At 43.1% G+C, this 20,076-nt stretch overlaps 1 pseudogene; it reads right to left on the bottom strand.

Moving 5' to 3' along the window:
• Positions 1 to 5,191: 5,191 nt before the first annotated feature.
• LOC147416955 (extradiol ring-cleavage dioxygenase pseudogene) lies at positions 5,192 to 6,658 on the bottom strand (annotated as a pseudogene).
• Positions 6,659 to 20,076: the final 13,418 nt, after the last annotated feature.

Below are 20,076 nucleotides of genomic sequence, written 5' to 3'. Positions count from 1 at the left end.
ATCACCACCAAGAACTAGATGTAGTGGAATATGTATGTATGAATATGGTTTTAAAAAACCCAGATCTAAGCCAGACATTTAAGCAACAGGCTTAAGGTCAGATTTTTTGTAAGTCAAAACAGTTTCCCCCATATCACAATACCATAACATACTTAGGTAGTAAAGCACCAAAAACCAAATCAGTATCCATATGTCGGTCAAAATTTATACCAATTTTCAGTAAAGCATCAAAACTAGAATATGTATGTATGTGTAAAGTCTACACATAATTTATGGCAGTACTCCCAAGAGCCAGATGTAGTAGAATATTTATGTATGAATAAGGTTTACACAAAATATCAGATCTAAGCCAGATATCCAAAGACCCAAAAAGCCAACCAGTAAGCATTAGGCTATAGGTAATCACACCACTAATGTGTGAATACAAGTTAGAGAAAAGATCCTATTTTGTGTTCAAGTCATCTTTCTATTGTATATCCATAATGCTCGGCTATTTTAAGAGATTTTCCCAATGAACAATTCATTTAGTAAAAAGTTTAGGCTTAAAAGATCAGTAATCACTTTACTTGAATAAAATCAATTATGAGACAGATTAACCTTGTGTGTTATGCAACCGAGCCCTCTTGTTCAAGCCAAAAAGAAGTAAATCTTTAGCCAAAATAAGCGAGCATGATTCCCATCTTAATTTATTCCACAATATAGTATCAAGAAAAATATACATCAGATCAATCTCGCCAACTACTTAAAGAAGTCATCCCGTCAAGGACTAGTATCCTTTTAAAAGCCTCATAAAACCATAGTGGCATAACGCTAGAAATTTTCTAAAACTGAGATTTGAGTGAAATATAGACCCTGTGGAGAAGAAGCAATTCCAAATAATCTCCAAAGTACTCGGGGAAATCCAAGCCCATTTCCATTCACTCTCACTCTCACTTTCACTCTCCCTCTTTTGATAAAATAAAACCAAGTCCAAGTCTAAGTCGGCCATATCTGGTTGTTTTAATGTTGCAAGAGACAACACAACAAAACCCAATGCCCAATCCCTAACCCATAATTATTTTTCCTGTTTGCAAAAATGAAAAAGACAGAAAAAACCCAAGTCTAAGTGAAATGAGAAGAGCCCCTCACCTTTATATAGGGGTAGTTGATTGGTATGAGGCAACAAAAAAGCACGTCAGCTACTGTATGAAAGGTATGGCCACACCTTGCATGCTCACCACGTCGAGCAATCCCATCAGAATAGTCTACAGACCCTTCTCTTTAGGAGGGAAAGAAGAGGAGTTATCATGAAAGGATGAGCCACATGTCGCACCAAGCCACCGCCATCATCAGAAAGGGAAGCTTTCATCGTGAATCCTCTTGAGTGAAAGGGGGAAGGGATCTGTGGCGACAGATGTTAGTGGAATACACTCGCATCGATCATGCCAGGAGGAGCCATAATGGGAAGGAGGTCTACCATTTATCTTTTAAGGGTTAAATCCTTAAGGGATTGCTGCCACCACTGAGCCTAGCTTTTAAGTGGTTCACATTCAACCATTCTTACCAAGATAGCAGTGTAAGCCAATATCAAGGATTCAATCACAATTCCCCTATGCAGTAATTTCAATCTCAAGGTGGACATCCTTATGCTAAAAATAATCTACTTGTAATCATGCAGCAATAGTGTCAAAGGCTTAGTCAACTTCTAGAAGTGTATGTGTATGTGTGTGTTGGGTGAAGCATTAGCTACATAAATAGTTCAGGTAGCAATACTAGTAGGTTGAGTATATTTCTGAGTGTAACTAGAAATAGCTATCATGGTCGGATACCGTGACCAAGTGTGTGTGTGTGTGTGTGTGTGTGTGTGTGTGTGTGGAGTCAATGCAAGCATCAACTAAATCAAGTGGGCAAGTCTAGTAGGTAAATACAATGAATCTAGACAAGGTAGAGTAAGGGGAGAAATCTAGACAAGGTAGAGTAAGGGGAGAGCTCCATGGTGTGTGTGGAGTCAATGCAAGCATCAACTAAATCAAGTGGGCAAGTCTAGTAGGCAAATAGAATGAATCTAAACAAGGTAGAGTAAGGGGAGAGCTCCATGGTGTGGGATTAAGCACAAATGTCTAATAATCCACATAAAGAATGCCTTTAAAATAAATAAATAAGAGCATGTTAGTATTTCATAAAAAGGTAACCTACTTGCACACTACAACTACTACATTGCGAAGATATCTACATCAAATTTAGCTCAAGTAAGAGTCTACACGTAGACCAACACAGAAGGTGGATCCATGCAAAGAATATATATATTTTTTAAGGAGTGAGTATTTCAAACTACAAAAATTGAGGAGCTTTTTAAAAGCGGCTTGATTATTACCCTCACCTAATGAACATGTTAGGTGTTTACCTAAAATTGATAATGAGGCAAAAAAAAGTAATCCAAATAGTGTCTTGCAGGTTAAGGGATGAAATCAGCCCTGATGATAGCTTATTGCTACAAACGGAGGCGCAGTGACCCTACAAAATATCCAAAATAGCACACGACAAGCCATGAATGAACAATCCTACATACATGAAGACTTGTACAAATCCATAATCGACTTATAACACGAACAGAGAGAGACAGAGAGCGAGGTAGAGTGAGAGAGCACGTGCAGGTGCATCTCCTAGAGCGGAGTGCTATGCCGGCATGGCGAGAGAGAAGAGGGGAGAGGAGAGAAGAAGTACACAGACACTGGATGCAATCTTCCCCCGTGCAAAAGTGGCCATTTCCCTTTTGCACGTATTTGATTTATAGATTTCTTGAATGGTCAAAGTGAGTACAAACTGGCCGGCCGGTCATAAATGGCCAAAGCTCATAAAAGAGAACTTGAATAATAAAATGTACAATATATATATTTGTTCGCATAGTCCTAAATCAATCAAGCCTTTTCCACGAGTCAGTTGCAATAAATAGTAGAAGATCAATTCCATAAGAGTTATAAGGTCCAATCCCTTATAAACACAACTCTGGATGAGTTTATATGATGGTCCCAAGAAGGCAGCCTTCCCGAGAGGTCACCCCACCTAGTAATGCCGTCGTACATGCGCACTTAACTACAATGTTCTACAAATTGATCTAGCCCAAAAACCTTAAGGTGCTAGGAACCTTGGGTCTAGCCAATTTATGCAAGCCTCAAGGTTAAGCACTTGTGACCTATAAGCACCCCTTATAGGTCACAAGTTGGGCTTGCCCCCTTAAGGCAAACCTGGGAGATCGTTCTTATCTTATTTCATCTTTCTTCTCCCTTTTGTTGTCCTCCTCTTGAAGGTCCTTGTTATGGTGCTACTTGGGGTTTGTGAGATCTATGATACATCTGCAGGCTCACATGATACATCATGGGGTTCTCTACTTGGATTCGTCACCATGGCTCATAAGGATACATCTTGCAGGCTCACAAGTAGATCCTTTTGGTAGCATTTTTCATGCTATCTTCATGGGTAGGACATCTACAATGACATCGTGGCTCTGATACCAATTGATGATCCCAAATGGGTAGCCTTCCCGAGAGGTCACCCATCCCAATAGTGTCACCATACATTCACGCTTAACTGCAACGTTCTAGGCAAGCCTCATAGTTAAGCACCTCTTATAGGTCACAAGTTGGTCGTATCCCAACATTCTATGAAGTAAAGATGATCCCTAATGTTAACATCTAGATAGATATTCCCTGCACACACACACACACACACACACACACACACACACACAGAGAGAGAGAGAGACCCTAAAAAGGTTAGATTTCCCTACCAAAGATCTAAATTTTAAATGGGGAAAAGAAAAGAATATCTTTTATTCAAAAAAATTGTAGTGGTAAATATTCAAAAAATTCAAAGACGTTTCTTAAAGATGAGTTTAAAGAGCCATGCTCAATCTATAAATTTACACAGTATGACCAATAAAAGGTGTACAAGAGGTGTTTTACCATTGGAAAGCAAAGTTGGTGTATCAAGCCAGTGTTAGAAAAAAACCGAGGTCTAGTGTATTTTAACCGGTTGAAATCCCAAAATCTCGGTTAGATTTTGAGCTTGCCTTTAAGAAAACCAAGAAATTTTCACAAGTTCTAGTGTAATTACCATCAAAAGCTTCAAATTTTGACCTAAAAACTGGGAGAATTTCGAGTTTGCCCTTATTTTCTTCAGTTAGGAAAAAAGTATTTTTCTAGCCCTATATCAAGCTATGTCCTAGAGAAGGTAAACTTCTTGCACATTGCAAGTGCTACATTGCAACCGCATTTGACTTTAAGTGTCTCTCCGTGGACGAGCATAGTAAGTGCAAAGAACGTCTTAAAGAAAGAGAGCATGTGAGTATTTCAAACTACGGAGTATTTTTTGACGAGGCTTTATTACTACCCTCACCTTAAGTGTTTACCTAGAATCGAGCAGGGGTTAGTAGGCCAGCAAGAGTAAGTACCCCAAAGTGATCCCTAGTGGTAGAATCTATATGGGTACTAAGCTCCCTGCCTAAGTGACAACGCATGTGTGTGTGTGGAAAGAGAGAGAGAGAGAGCAAGAAGAAAAATTTTAACGTCGTGGGAAACTATCCCAAGAGACCTCTATCCGACCAGAGTTGAACTCAAGACTTGTTATGAGAGAGAGAGATCCCCTCTGAACAGGTTAGCTTGCCTTCCCAAACGCCTAAATTCTAAATGGGAGGCTCCCCTTTTAGTCTATAGATTTGGAGGGTATAACGAATAAGAAATATACATGAGGTACATTAGCAAACCATTGGTAACGAAAAAGGTCCTCCATTGGATGTTAGAGACTTAGGCCAATGCCTTTGTTTCCCTTTGTGTTGGGACACCTTTGAATGCATCTTTTACACTGTAATGCTCCTCTCTTGATTGTAGCCTTAATCGTCATAAAACGTTTCAAAATAATTATATCATTTCACTTACCACAAAAACGAGTACAAGCTCTTTGGTATTTATCCACTGCTGGAACATGATGTTCTAGGATTACTAGCCATTTGTAGCGTGTTTCAAGTAACATTCAAAGGGTCCAATTTTGGAACATGCTAGGATATGCATAACAATTCCAACTAAAGCCAATCTTCTTGGCAGATGAGGGATTAGCACACCTGACATCTCATTAAGACTTAGCGAGATCACCCTACTACACCTTCATAATGCAAAAACTACACTAAAATTTCATACGGAATGCATCACAGAAATCCTATCATAAACTTGAAGCATATTGCAATGAAGGCAATTATAATTTCATATAATACAATCACAGATATACTTGCCATTCGACTAATTTCGGTAAAATGGTATGAAACTTTTCTTCATTACTAACATTTTTCTTTTACTGACTCAGTGAAGCTTCCTGACAGAATCATTTATGAATGACTTCATTCTCATAAGCCATGATGTTCTGCAACTTCCTCACTGGCGTCCATGCGTAGCTCGAGAGAAAAATCTCCCCAAAAAACTCCCTTTGTTTCCTAGATTTGCTTTGATGTTTGGGTCCTCAGAGCCTACCGATTTGGTATTAAGAGAAGAGTCCTTCCAAGTTCTTGTGCCTCCATCATGACTCCTTTCAGTGTCCTGCACCCTGAAACACGATAGCTTCAAAACTCTTGAACATGATTAACCTGAATGACTCGATACACAAGTACACCCAGACCCAATGAGTTTAATCTGCCAACCTCCTTTCATGCCTAGTTTAGTGGTTAAACAGTTGAGGTAAAGTTTGAAGAAGGAAAATAGCTAGCAAGATGCAGAGAATGTTCCCGAAAACTTCTAATCCCTGGAATATTACATACTTCAATATTGCCCACTCCTCACAACCTGCTCAACTTTTGAACAGTACCACCACTTACAGAGCATATTACATTACCAACATCGTACCAAGATGCTAGCATGCGCCTTATCACTTTTTTCTACAGCATAGACATTATAAAGGACAACAACTGGAGTATCTTCATGACAGCAATATACATGGTAATTGTAATCAAAGTAGTAGGCAGCATAGACATGCTCACAAAGCAGTACTGAAACTGAAACAAGCCATAGAAAGTGATGAGTGCGCCCAGCTAGCATGTATTCTGCAAGCCTTTGCATCCTCTCCAGCTGCCCCAAGAGCCACAAGCAGAGGGTAGAAGTGCTCAGGAGATGGATGTACTTTCTTTGCATTGGGCGCGTATTTCTCGAACTCAATCACCTCTTCAAACCTGCTAGAAAGAATCAATTAGTGAGGCGTCTTAAGGTACACCAAACCGAACAAACAATGACAATTACCTTCCCTTGCTAAGGGCATCATTTAGCCAATCATCAAACTCAGAAGCCCAAGCAGGAACGGCGTTGCTAGAAGAGATATATCTAAGATTGTGAGTGGCACTTCCAGAAGCCATTATCAAAACCCCTTCATTTTTGAGGCTCGACAAAGCCTTGCCCAGGTTGTAATGGTGAAGACCACCTTGGGCTGGCTGCACGGATAGCTGAATCACAGGGATATCTGCCTCAGGATACATGAGATAAAGGGGCACCCAAGCACCATGGTCTAGCCCCCATTTTGTATCTTCTTGAACTGTGCGGAAACCTGCTGCTTGAAGAAGACCTTTCACTTGCTTGGCTAGTTCAGGTTCACCTCGTGCCTTGTATTGTAGCTGAAAACAATGTATAAACCTCTTGAACACCATCTTTAAATAGAATACTATCAAAACAACAGTTCCTAGCTACAAGCAGAACATCCTCCCCACATTAGCCTGGCAAAAAGGGCACAACTAAGCCACTCAAGAAATCTTTAGTGCAGCGAGTGTACAAGGGACCTCTCTCTCTCTCTCTCTCTCTCTCTCTCTCTCTCTCTCCAAGAAGAGAATCTTCTATGTTCACAAAAACAAGCAAACTATGTGTGCCGACCGAGACAAAATCCAAGAGCGCTGAGAATAACATACTACAAAGGCGAGCACCAGTAGGAATGCAGGTCGAGTGTCGCATCAAAGAGGCCCCACCAGCCTCATAAGCAGGAAGATCTGCAGTACCCTGTATCACCTCTCTCCAAGCAAGGGGCCCGCAAATTGTGGCGGAATTTCTAGGCTGTTCCATACGGTCCTGCCACGTGTCATTTCAGCCGATTTACTCTCTTCTGTCAGGTCTATGTGGCCACGTCATCATTTTGTGACATACGCCCCCTTAAAAGAAGAGTAACCGCCCTCGATTACGCTTGCAAAACAAGCAGTGGACAATAAAAATAGCTCAGTAGACACGACTCTTATGCATACATGCAGTTCACTATTAAAACCATACATTAGTACGAAGACACAAACCATTGAACAATCACAATAACAACATTCACATCACTATCCCCATCAAGATCTTAGACATAAACCGCGATCATTATAACTTAGCCATCACATCCAGGCCGTATTTATCTCTAAATCTTGTCACTCCACATTCACATCACCAAGACAAAATGCTGCAAAGATTTCATCTTACACACATACTCGGACAAAGAAACAATTGTAAGAGTACATGAATCATTCAGTTTCTAAGGACTTCCTAACCATAATCTCACAAATATGGTAAACTTTTTATGTTAAAGGAGCCATTTCTTGAAGGTCATGTCTTCAAGATTGCACGTCCTCTTCCACTACAGAGTCTAAGTATGTTGTAGCATCATATGCCAACAAGGAAGCAATATGGTTGGCACATTTAGTATTAGATATGAAGATCAAAGGTGAACCTCTAGTGCTACATTGTAATAGTCAAAGTGCCATTGCTTTGGCAAAGAATCCCGTGTTCCATGAAACATTGATGTGAGGTATCACTTCATTCGAGATGTCTTGAGTCTTGACACACAAGCGGATTGAACAAGTAAAAGTTCATACTGATGAGAACCCTGCGGTTGCTCTTACGAAGAGCCCAACGTTGGAGCGGTTGCCACATTACATTGACTTGATAGGTGTAGGGTGAAGCCACTGACATCCTTCACACTTGTACAGGTTTTGTACATATTACTTGTTTTTGAATATTTAGGGTCACATTGGCCTTGGGAGGTTGTTGGGATAAAGGTCACTTTGGCTGGGCAGCCGACCGTGGTCAGCCGTCCATCCCCTTACTAACACCCATCACTAACACATTATTCTATACTCTATGATAACCACATCTCTGTGTACTCTCCTCTCTCTCTCTCTCTCTCTCTCTCTCTCTTTGCACAATCATTCCTTTTAGAGATTACCGACTCGATGGTATTAGACTTATTGAAGCGTTATATCTCTGAAAAGTATTTGCCATTGGTGGAGTTTGCTTACAATAACATTGTTCACACTTCGGCGGGGAAGGCACCACTTTAAATTGTCGAGGGTGGCAAAAAGGTTCTCCCTGTTCTGTGCACCAAGAACAAGATACAGCAAGCAGATCACTTTGTACAGGATCTAGAGACTGCCTGTGCCAAGGTTAAGAAGGCTTTGCAAAACTCTCAAGAACGGCATAAGAAGGCACTTGCAATTGAAGAAAGATGAGTGCTACTAAGATTTGAGAAGGCACACCTTAGAGAGATGTAGAGGAAGATGTAGACCTCCTGTTGTCTACATTTCCTGCATAGTCGGCATCCATGTATGCATCATTGTTCCCGAAGTGTAAGCACTTGATGTGTCTTTCAAGTATCTGAGAATATACTTCACTGCTTCCCAATGTCTATCACTATGATTTGTGTCACCTTCTGGCCACTTAATTGGTAATTGTGGTCCAGATGCTATGCTTGCATTGACGAAAATAAATGATATTATCGAATGGGTTGTCACCTTTTTCTAGGTGTTCTCGAACCTTATGTTCCCTTCGGTCTTAAACTTTGAGTTCATGCGCGGAATAGTGGACTTGGCTTTTCGTTGGAACTTATTCACATGCACATGCACGGAAATGCCTTGTGTGCGAGCTTTTTGTGGGGTCGAGTACCATCGCGTACTTGCACGGGAACGTCCTCTAGTCATAGGCTCATGAATGGGGACCATCTATAATGATGTTGCATTGCATAGCATATATATGTACTTGCATGCCTTATTTTTGCATGCTATCTTCTTGCATGAATGTCGTGAATAGTTTGGGGAAATGGGGACGCCCACTTGAAACTGTTCATATGTGACACAATTTGTGGCTCGTGAGCAGGTGGTAAGTATAAACCCTCTTTTCGGGATGAAAATTCTTAGAACTAGAGCCTTGGACAACCAAAAAGTCACTTAACATTAATAAATGTGCATTCACACATTTTAATTTTTGAGTAAACATAAAAGGACTTAAATTAAAACCCTTTGACCACTTTGAGAATTTTGACAAAAAAAGACTTACTTATAAGAGAATTTGCAAGTTTGAGCTTCTAGGGCATTTTAGGGGGCTGAAAAACTTTGTTTTTGCAACATTTTACTGCACTTTGAAGCTTTCCATAGCTATATCTACCTTGGGGAAGCCTCTTTTCATCATCCTACGCCAATTATCCACATACACGGAGTTGTTTTCCATCAAAACAGTCCATCATATCACCAAATGCTATATTTTTCAACACTTCTCTTGCAATTTCAGCCATCCCTCTTTTGATGGAGATCATGTGGAAGCTCTCTTCTCAACCTACGTCGACAATGGAAGAGTGTCATCGCGAAGAATTACATCGGAATTGAAGATTTCAGCCATTCAACGACTTCCATCGTGAAGGCTTCATTCAATCTACTCTAGTGTAGGAATTCTCTTGTCCTATGTGCTTGCAAAGATTGTGGATCCTTGTTTGGAAAACAATTGCAAGCAGATGGAGGATAAGTAGATAGAAGGAACAAGCGGCTTGGAGAATCGACATCAACATTCAATTGTTTGCAATGTTGAATTTTTCACTTGCATTGGCATGGAAGGTCTAGCATTGTATTGCCCATGAATATAACTCTTCCACAAATAAAGCGAGAGGGGCCGGCCGTTCCGGCTCAATGTGTGCCTTCTTTCGTTTCAGCTTTGTCTTTGAAATGTACAAGTGTTTGTCCTCTTGATGTCCAACCTAGTAATATTGGTATCAAAGCATAGCATTCTTTCACTTTTAACGTAAAAGACAATCCTTGCAAACGCTATGGACAGGCTAAGAAGATTCAAGACACCCTTCTTATTTTTGAATGTGAGAGGTAGACATAGTGTGCATATTACATTGTAGGGATAGTTGAAGCTATAGGTGAAAGGAATCAAGAAAGGGAGCGTATCAAAAAAGGACAGGTGCAAAATTATGAAGCTTCCACTCTCAAAGCTGAAAATTCTCATATGCAAAAGCTTCTTCAGGCACATGAGAGAATGAAGCTCTACTGCGAGGATTCAAAAGTACAAAAGTGTATGGCGACCAAGAAGGCGGAGTTATACGTGGATTGTAGTATTGAGAATACGGCGAGGGATCTATGTATGCAACCCTTGGATCTAGCACGTGCGTACTTGGCTTGTCATGAAGGTGTACGTGAGAAAATAGCACACGTTTGTTGGAAGACGATGAGTACTCTTCAAAGAGGCAAAGGATGGATGTGCATAGAGAGGAACACTCCGTTAATTCACATTATATAAGAAAGTCACAAGCGATGCATGTCCCATGTAACATGTGCTTTAAGGCATGCATTTGATAGGGAAGAAGTGGGAAAACATGTTCCTACACAAGTGGGTGATCATGCAAAGCCATTTAAAGTGCAACTCTGTGATATTCAGCCTCCTATACCTCCTTCAAAAGGGAAAGTAATGCATTAAACAACAACTCCATTCAAGTGTGATTTGGACTTACAACACTCAAGTGATGCAATCAAATCCATGGAGCCTAAAGTATTAAGGGTGGGAGTAAATCCGCTAAGTTCGCTACATTTTATGGTGAGTATGATGCAAGCAAAGGGTTGACATTTGTTGCTCAGTTTGATATTGCTTTTGGCGATGAAGTCTTCACCGAAACATCCATGCTTTATTATGTAAGTATGTTTTTGGAAGGTACCGTTGCACATTGGTGAATATCCATAAAGCTATCACCTCAACCAATCAGGACTAGGAAAGTCTTTAAAGGAATGCTTCTTTGCTCACTTCCTATCACCAAATGCAATGCAAACCATCACTCAAAGATGGGACAAAATATAGAGGAATAATGTCTACAACACATATGACAAAGTAATATTTCTTTTGGCCAAGTATGCGGCAAGATATTGAAGCATACGTACGTGAATGTATTACTTGCCAAATTGTCAAGTTTGACAGGCATAAAATGCCTAGTTTACTTCAGCTTTTACATATTCCCTCGCACCCATGGGAAAGCATTGCAATGGACTTCATAAATAGGGACTCAACAAGGTAATGATGTTATTTGGACAAGTGTCAACAAAGTAGCAAACAAGCTCACTTTTGACCAAGTTAAGAAAGCCATCAAAGCTGAGCATGCCGAAGTCTATTGTGGGAGATAGAGATCTAAGACTTGAGACTTGTCCAAATAACATCATTGGAGTCTCAGATCTCTATCTCCCACAATAGACTTCAGCACACATGTTGTGCCACATGGACATGCTTCATCAACTTCTAGAGCCAGTTTTGCACCTATCTCTAGAAAGGAGTGTCTAGAATCCTAAGAGGATTAATACCGAAAATTTTGTGAGCATGTTCGCACGACCTGCATGTTCGGCGTTTGCATATCCATCCATTCGCTCGACGAGCATCCATCCAGTTTGCAGTTTGGTTCACACCATCCGAGTTGGGGCAGCACAGGTTATTGTTGGCCGATAACCAACAAGGGCTAGGTTGATCCAAGAGGCAATCCATTGTTTGCGAGTAGATGCATCATCACCATCCTTGTGTTTTGGACATTTCCACATCACCCAGGGAGCCTCTCTCTCAAAAGTCATCGTGGAGGACATCATCTAGAAGGAACTTCACCCGAGACCATCTTATGGGGTGCATGGAATTCGGTATCAGTACCTCATCTTAAGCAGGAGGGGATGTCACGTGCACATGGCTCTACGTGCCACGTGCACAAGCTTCATCAACTTCTAGAGCCAATTTTCCAATTTTAGAACCCTCTTGCATAGATGGTTTGTACACGAGTTTTGACAAATGTTATTACACTACAGTGGGAATCCAATGAGCCATTCCCGCGTCAATCAGATTCCTCGACTAACGATAGTTTCATCTAGAAATTGAGCTCTCGTCAAACTTATTTATGAATCATTTTTATGATTTTATTTATAAGAATCTGACTAAGGTTTTGCCATACCTCAACCCTATAGGAGTTTATAACCTGTAAATTGGCCTATGAAGAGTTACCGAGAGCATAGCATTTTGGCATCAGAGGAGCTAGTGCAACAGAGCAGCAGGCCTGTTAGCATTTTTGGCTCCCAAATCATCCCTAGCAGTTTTGGACCAGATCAGCCTTGGCGTTTTTGCTCCCAGTGACAGATCAGCCAGCGCTTGCAGTCTTCAGCAGGGCAGCCCTAGCATTTTCACATTTTAGCCCCTTCCCTCGGCGGAACCAGCTCAGATCTGTCGTCGCTAGCATTCCCGTTGCAGTCCAGTACTTCTGCAGGCCATTGAGCCTCTCCTCGGCCATTCCCTCGCCGCCAGTGTTCGGGAAAAATCATTTTCATAAGCATACAAAAATCCCTCCAAGACAAATCTGAACCAGAAATTTTACAATACTAGCCAACAATTTTGCAAAATTACACTATTTTTCATGTATTTTAAGCGAAAATTTCTCCTTCTTGCCCTCCCCACAACCGGCTACTTTGATTTTGCAACCGGCTCAAGGCTAAGCTAAGGCACACTTTTCCCAAACACTGCTCGCCGCATAGAGTGCTCCCATCGCTGTCCATCATCAACATCGTCAAGATCTGCATTTTCAGCCCTTGATTCTTCTCACATTGGGAGTGCAAATCAGTCCCAGATCTATCCCATGGTGGCCATCCACAATCCCACATCGAGACGGATCCAAAGGTGCATCAAATCAGCCCCACAGGTGCTTCATCTTGACGAGTTACCGTGGCAATATTCCCCGTTCGAGTCAGTAGAGTCTGCACTTGAGGTATTGAATGTGTGTACATTCCATTTACGCAATCGAAAGCAAACACCACATCGGCAACGGTGTGGGGTGCCCTCGAGAGGGTTGGTTGGGACCCCATCGGGTGTCATTCTCTCTCTCTCTCTCTCTCTCTCTCTCTCTCTCTCTCTGGGAAAGTAAAAGGAACCATCAATTAAGTTAAAGCTATCATTAACGCAAGGAAAGAAGTAAAGATTTGTGGAAGTGTAAAACCTAGATCTTCACCATTTCAATTCCTCTACACCTAACATTGGTATCAGACCTTTGTGATTTTGCACGAATCCGCTAATCTTCGGAAAAAAGTGTTTTTTGAGTGTGTTATGTAGCGTTTCGCCCAAGGATGCTTAGGGCACCACGTGCCAACGGAAAAGAAAAGACTGAACAACTTTAAGCACTTCAAATAACAACTGAACTGAAAGAGAGAGAGAGAGAGAGAGAGAGAGAGAGAGAGAGAGAGAGAGAGAGAGTGCACGACACACGAGACGAGGAGTGGCGGAGTTCCACCCCAAGAGAGAGCATTGGCCCCAAACCTTGGCATCCCTTTCGATATTTCTTTATATTGCTTGAACTCAATACAATGCCGGTACTCCATCCTCTACACCTTCACGTAGAAGCATGTCAGAGAATGAGCCCTTGGCTCATACTTAAAGGCCCTTGGCCTATGAATTTATGAAAAGCAGTTTTCATTAAAAGCAACAAGTTCTAAAAGCACTTGGCCTCCAAAAAACAGTCCAACGTTGATCATAGAAATCCGTTTAACTGCCATGTCAGCATGCAGCAGCGTAAAACGCAGAAATCCATAGAGACTACCACGTAGCACTGTCAACGCAAATCACGGGCGTCCATACAGTTACCACGTCATCATCTTTTACGCAAGAGATTGAGGGTGTGTGTGTCAGGTGCAGGAGAAGAGAATAAGGATTCGCTCCGATCTAGTACTCCGCACACAAACACAAGGGACACTTTAATTCACTTGGAAGAACTGAACTGAAAGAAAGAGAGAGACGAGAGAGAGAAAAGAGAGGGCACAGGGATATCGGGTCTCAACCCTCAAGGGCCCCCTTGCTCTATTGCCAGAGCAAGTACTTTCTTTATTCTTGCACAAATGCGACTACAATGATGCTGATGCTGAAGGGTATTGATGCTACTGAGATACTAAACGGGTCTATGTCGAAGACGATGATGTCAACGATGGGTTCTGTGGGTTCTATGTCGAAGATGGGGAGGTCGACGATGAGGTCTATGTCGAAGACGATAAAGTCGACGACGAGGTACTAAGGGTCTTTGTCGACGACGGTACTGTGTCAAAGATGGTGAAGTCGACGACGGTTCTCTGTCGAAGACGGTGAAGTCGACGACGGTTCTCTATCGAAGATGGTGAAGTCGACGACGATTCTGTGTCGAAGACGGTGATGTCGATGACGGGGTCTATGTCGAAGAGGATGATGTCGACGACGACGATGGTGATTGTGACAATGACGACGATGGTGTCGTCGTCAAGTCCGGGACTACGATGACGATGACGATGACGAAGGTGTCATCATCAAGATAGGGACTACGATGACGATGACGATGACGATGGTGTCGACGATGAGGGAATCAATGTTGAAAACTGAAAACGCTAGATGTTCTGCTATAGATCTGCTATTGTGGCGGCACTGTGGCTTGGATCTGCAACCGCCGAGTCGCACTAATGGTGAAATGCAAAAACATTGGCTGATCTAGCTAAATTCTGAAAACGCTGGCTGATCTGCTGAATTCTGAAAACGCTAGGCTGATTTGGGTGTAGATGGGGAATCTGGCGAGGATCTGCAACCGGGTGGGAGCGAGTTCTCACAAGGCTAAGGCTGAAACTAAAAACACTGGTGGCTGATGGCTGAAAACGCTGATTGCTGGAGGCTGAAAACGCTGGGCTGATCCTTGAGAAAACGCTGGACCTGTGGGTGCCTGCCCTTCTGTGTCCTGCTTCTTCTGCTTCTACTGAGTGCCCAATGGGTTTCTTTTATAGATCTTTAGCAATTTTCCCTACCTACTTTTCCAACAAACTTACAAAAAGAATTCCAAAAGTCACTTTAAATAAAATGACCTATTAGAGGTGGTTCACGCGGTAAAATGCTTGCATGATGAAATGAGTGTTCTTGTGCAAGAGACGGTATGCAAGTGTGACCGGCCTGGACATGCACGTCCGGACCATGAGTTGTTCAACAACAACTCCCTCATCACTCCTCCCGCATAACCTAAAAAGGTCCAGGCCGGGAGATATAGAGGCCTTTTACAACCAAACGTCCCCCAAACCACAGCCTACATCGTTTGGAGGTTCAAGCATACAACAAAACGCTCCCGGACATCCCGTTTGCGTCGTTCCAAGATTTTCAAACATACAACGAAACGCTCCCCAGACATCCCGTTAGCGTCGTTCCACGGTTCAGACAATACCAAAACAGCATTTCTCACTACTCCACCCAGGAGTAAATCACCAAGGATTGAAACCAGTATTCAAACCAGAGTCAAACAGTTCAAATCGGCACCAAGCCAGGTTCAAAACAGATAACATCCATTTCAAACAAATTCCAAACAGAATCACCGAACAATTTCTCAGAAAGAATTCAGAAAACTGCTAATTCAAATTGAAAAAGCATTCTCGACACCAGTCGAGCTGGAAAGTCGACAAGGCTTCCATCTTGGAACCTGCACCAAAATTAGGGTTAGATTTCTTCCATAAGGTTATAGCCGCCCGTAGCATGGTCCATAAGCTCTTGAATGGTCGAAACAAGCCTCGACAGACATTGTTCCTGTAGAGGTGATGGTAGTCCCAAGATATAGCAATCACATTGGACCTCCAAGGTTATCAGCTCGAGAAGAGACACCTACTAAGAGATGTCGAGAAATTTCAAGTTATATTGCGCTAGGGTTTCTGTGGCAAGCATTCGGGATACCCCACTCTGCCAGCAACTGCACTCCAAAGAAAGATGTCTGAAGGCATACAACTTCGGCCAAAAAAATTTCTTGAAAGTTTGCCAAGTCCTTGGAGTGTGCGGCTTGGTAACTTTAGACTTCCACCACTGCATAGCATTGGCTCTGAGAAAATTGGTGGGTCAAAAAAAAATTGATCCTTCTCATGCAAGTGATCTTGGATTCCTTATGGCTTATGCCTTGTAAGACAGAGCGATGAAGAGGGATGCGCGCCCGATGCACGATGGATTAAGGGTGGGAGTGCCTAACAAGTCCGGGGTTGGGACACGAAGATTCTTTTATAAATTTTCCAATAAAACTTCCATCTTGCTCCGTTCGCTCTTTGGTAGGATTCGTATGCTTTCAGAAAAGCACACGCCTGAAGCTTTGATACCACTGTCATGTGGACAGGCACCACGTGCCAACGGAGAAGAACAGACTCAACAACATTAAGCACTTCAAATAACAAGTCAACTGAAAGAGAAAGAGAGAGAGAGCGCACGACACACGAGACGGGGAGTGGCAGAGTTCCACCCCAAGAGAGAGCACTGGCCCCAAACCTTGGCGCCACTTTCAATATTTCTTTACATTGCTTGAACTCAGTACAATGTCGGTACTCCATCCTCTGCACCTTCACGTAGAAGCATGGCAGAGAATGAGACCTTGGCTCATATTTAAAGGCCCTTGGCCTATGAAAAGCAACAAGTTTTAAAAGCACTTGGCCTCCAAAAAGCAGTCCAGCGCTAATCATGGAAATCAGTACACATGCCATGTCAGCATGCAACAACGTAAAACGCAAAAATCCGTACAAGCTGCCACGTGGCACTGTCAGCACAAATCGCGAGTGTCCATACAACTGCCACATCATCATCTTTTACGCAAGAGATTGAGGGTGTGTGTGCTTTATTTTAATGCCTTTAGGTCACTTGGGCCCCATCGGACGGGGTCCCATAAGTTGGTGGGAACCTCTTTTGAAAATAGGCCACTCGGCAAGACTTTGTAAGTGGACAAAACTTCTTCTGCTTCTTCTTCTTATACTGATTTTACTGCTTCTAGGGTTTAGGCCTCTCGGCCGGGATCTGTAGGTTGGCTCCGTTCTTTAATGGCTTGACACCTCAGCAGTTTGTGACAGCTTCTCTCACTCAGGGAATTGCACGACCGTGCGCCTTGAGCATAGGAAATGCAAACACTGTATACCGGGGTTACACTTGTGGTGCGCTTGCAAGAGGGTAGTTGACTTGGCGTGCGCACTCGACCACCTCGCCACAAAGAAATCCTAGCATGGATATTTGCAATCATATCTTCTTCAACACAACAGACCACCTCATTGAAGACATGCATTGGAAACATGAAGATGTTGATTGTGAGTATCAAGATTTGCTAGCAGCCTATCATGACAAAGGAAAGAGCAATTTAAGCCAGTCTATTAGGTTTGGAGTCTTCGCATTGTTTGCACAACCATCTCTCCCATCTGCTTGGAGATTTCCATCATTCCAGAAGAGGCATTGCATCGTCATCGATTTGTACACACTTTGGCAGCACATCGAGTCCACACCACCGGCATCTTCTTAGCAATCAATACCCATCAATCGGGAGCCAAAAGGTTCCAATCCGAGGCAACCATTGCGAGAGTTCGTAGGCATCGTGAGCCTACATTCGCAGCCACATCCATTGCACAGACGAGGATTCATCTAGACCTTCCATCATACAACAATCTAGAGCCCCAAGAGGAGCTTCTATCTTTGAGGAGTTATTTGGCGGTTTCATGAGACATGATACAGAGGACTTGCCTTGGTTCGTGGGCATTCAAAGGACACAACCATCTTCATCCCCCATTTGGCATTGATCTCGCCAATCTTTCCACGTAGGGGAAGCATAGGCTGGCTGGTAACCGTCGTGGACATCAGCGTTTGCATATACAGCCATTCGTTCGACAAGCATCCATCCGATTTGCAGTTTGGTTCACACCATCCGAGTTGGGGCAGCAAAGTTTATTGTTGGTCGGTAACCAAGAAGGACATCGTTGACCCAAGAGACAGTCCATTCTTTGAGAGTAGATGCATCATCATCTTCCTTGTGTTTTGAACATTTCCACATCACCCAGGGAGCCAGAGGACATCATCTAGAAGGAGCGAGACCATCTTACGACGTGCATGGAGTTCGGTACCGGTACTTCACCTTAAGCAGGAGGGGATGTCACGTGCACATGGCTCTATGTGCCACGTGGACATGCTTCATCGACTTCAAGAGCCAATTTTCCAATTTTGGAACCCTCTTGCATAAATGGTTTGTACACGCGTTTTGACAGATGCTATTGCACTACAATGGGCATCTGGCATGACATGCATGTCGTTTTAGGTTAGAGGAATCCAATGAGCCATCCCCCGCGTCAATCGGATTCTAGATCGGCAGATGTGCGACAGTTTCACCCAAAAATTGAGCTCTCGTCAAACTTATTTATAAATCATTTGTATGATTGTATTGATAAGAATTTGATAAAGGTTTTGCCCTACCTCAACCTAAAGGAGTTTATAACCTGTAAGTGTCACAACAGACGAGGCAACTGTCTCATGCAGTAGAGCTAAAGCCTAGGTCCCTTGTGCCTCTTAGCAGGGCAGGGAGCACTCTCATGTTGCAGAGTCAGTTGGGGCTCCAAGACAACTTCCTTCTATCCACAAACAGGTGGTTAGGACACCTATTCCACAGGCTTTACCAGTTAAGCTAGCCAATTTTCAAAGTCCAAATGTTGCATTAAATGGACAGGGAACCAATTTCACGGCTATGCAATAGGTTTTTCCACCACCCACAGTACATCCTGGGTATTTTGGGGTGGATCAGTGTTTCAGAGCATGGCTGGTTATGCGCATGGAAACCAACAATATATGCCAAGAACAGTGTTTTGGCAGTATGCAAGGCATGATGCCAAACCCCATGTATGGTGCAACCAAGGGTTTTAGTGCAACCAAGGCCAATTTGGGGTGCCAATGGACAATTTTGGCATGGCTAGTTTTTCCGACCAGCAGGCACATATGGCACGAGTGACGCAAAATGTCAATGGCCAAGGGGCACAAATGATCCCTATCACAGTGCCCATGTTGCAAACAATTCCCTATGACAATTTGGAGCTCTGGAAAAGCCAAAAGCCTACAAAGAAGGTGGTGCAACTGTCAAGTTTGAAATTTTCAGCAGCTTTAAGGATAAGGCAAAGGGTCTTACTTTCCTCCAGCAGTTTGATATAGCTTATGCAGGGGGGAATTTTACAGAGGCCTCCAAGGTTAGGAAAGCTGCCACTTTCTTGAAAGGCAATGCGCTTACATGGTGGACGACACTATCGATGCAAGGACAACACCCGCCACATGGGTATACTTCAAGCAAATGTTTGCATCTGCATGGCTATCAAATGAATTTGAAGCCGATGTCATGACAGATTGGCACCAACTCACTGTGGCTACTTGCAAGAGCCTACAGGAGGCCAATCAGAGGTTCTGTAAACCTACTGAGAGTAGCCTCCTACAGGTTTGTGGCACTAACAGAGCAAATTGAGAAGTATTGTGGTGGGCTTCCCAAAGAACTTTGAGATTACTGTACAAAGAACAGAGTGACTACATGTCACAAAGCGCTTACGTGTCAAGCCACTGAAGAACGGAGCCAACCTTCAGATCCCGGCCAAGGGGCCAAACCCTAAGAAGAAGAGGCAGAAGAAGTTTTATAGACTTACATTGTCTTGACGAGTGGCCTATTTTTAAAGAAGAGTTCCCACCAACTTATGGGACCCCGTCCGATGGGGCCCCAAGTGACATAAAGGCATAATAAAATAAAGCACTAGAACACACTCAGAAGATTTTGACACCAGTCCCCCCAAAAGGCCCTGTACGGATTCCACAATTCGCGCGTTTTTTTGTATTCAAACTTGTCATATTGAGCGTTCCTTCAAATGGGAGTTCACCGAACGCGACGCACGCGCTCGCAATCAGGGGGCCCCCGCGAGGGGGCGACGCGTCGGGGGAGGCGCGCTCGGACGGCCATCTCCGCCGCACGTCCCCCGCCATCCCGGGAGCGGGATGGGGGGGAGGTTCGGCGTGGGGGTCGTGT

The sequence above is a fragment of the Adiantum capillus-veneris genome, unplaced genomic scaffold (assembly GCF_014529385.1).
Source record: "Adiantum capillus-veneris isolate H3 unplaced genomic scaffold, ASM1452938v2 Hic_scaffold_33, whole genome shotgun sequence".
Lineage (NCBI taxonomy): Eukaryota > Viridiplantae > Streptophyta > Polypodiopsida > Polypodiales > Pteridaceae > Adiantum > Adiantum capillus-veneris.
This window is presented reverse-complemented; position numbering and strand designations above follow the sequence as displayed.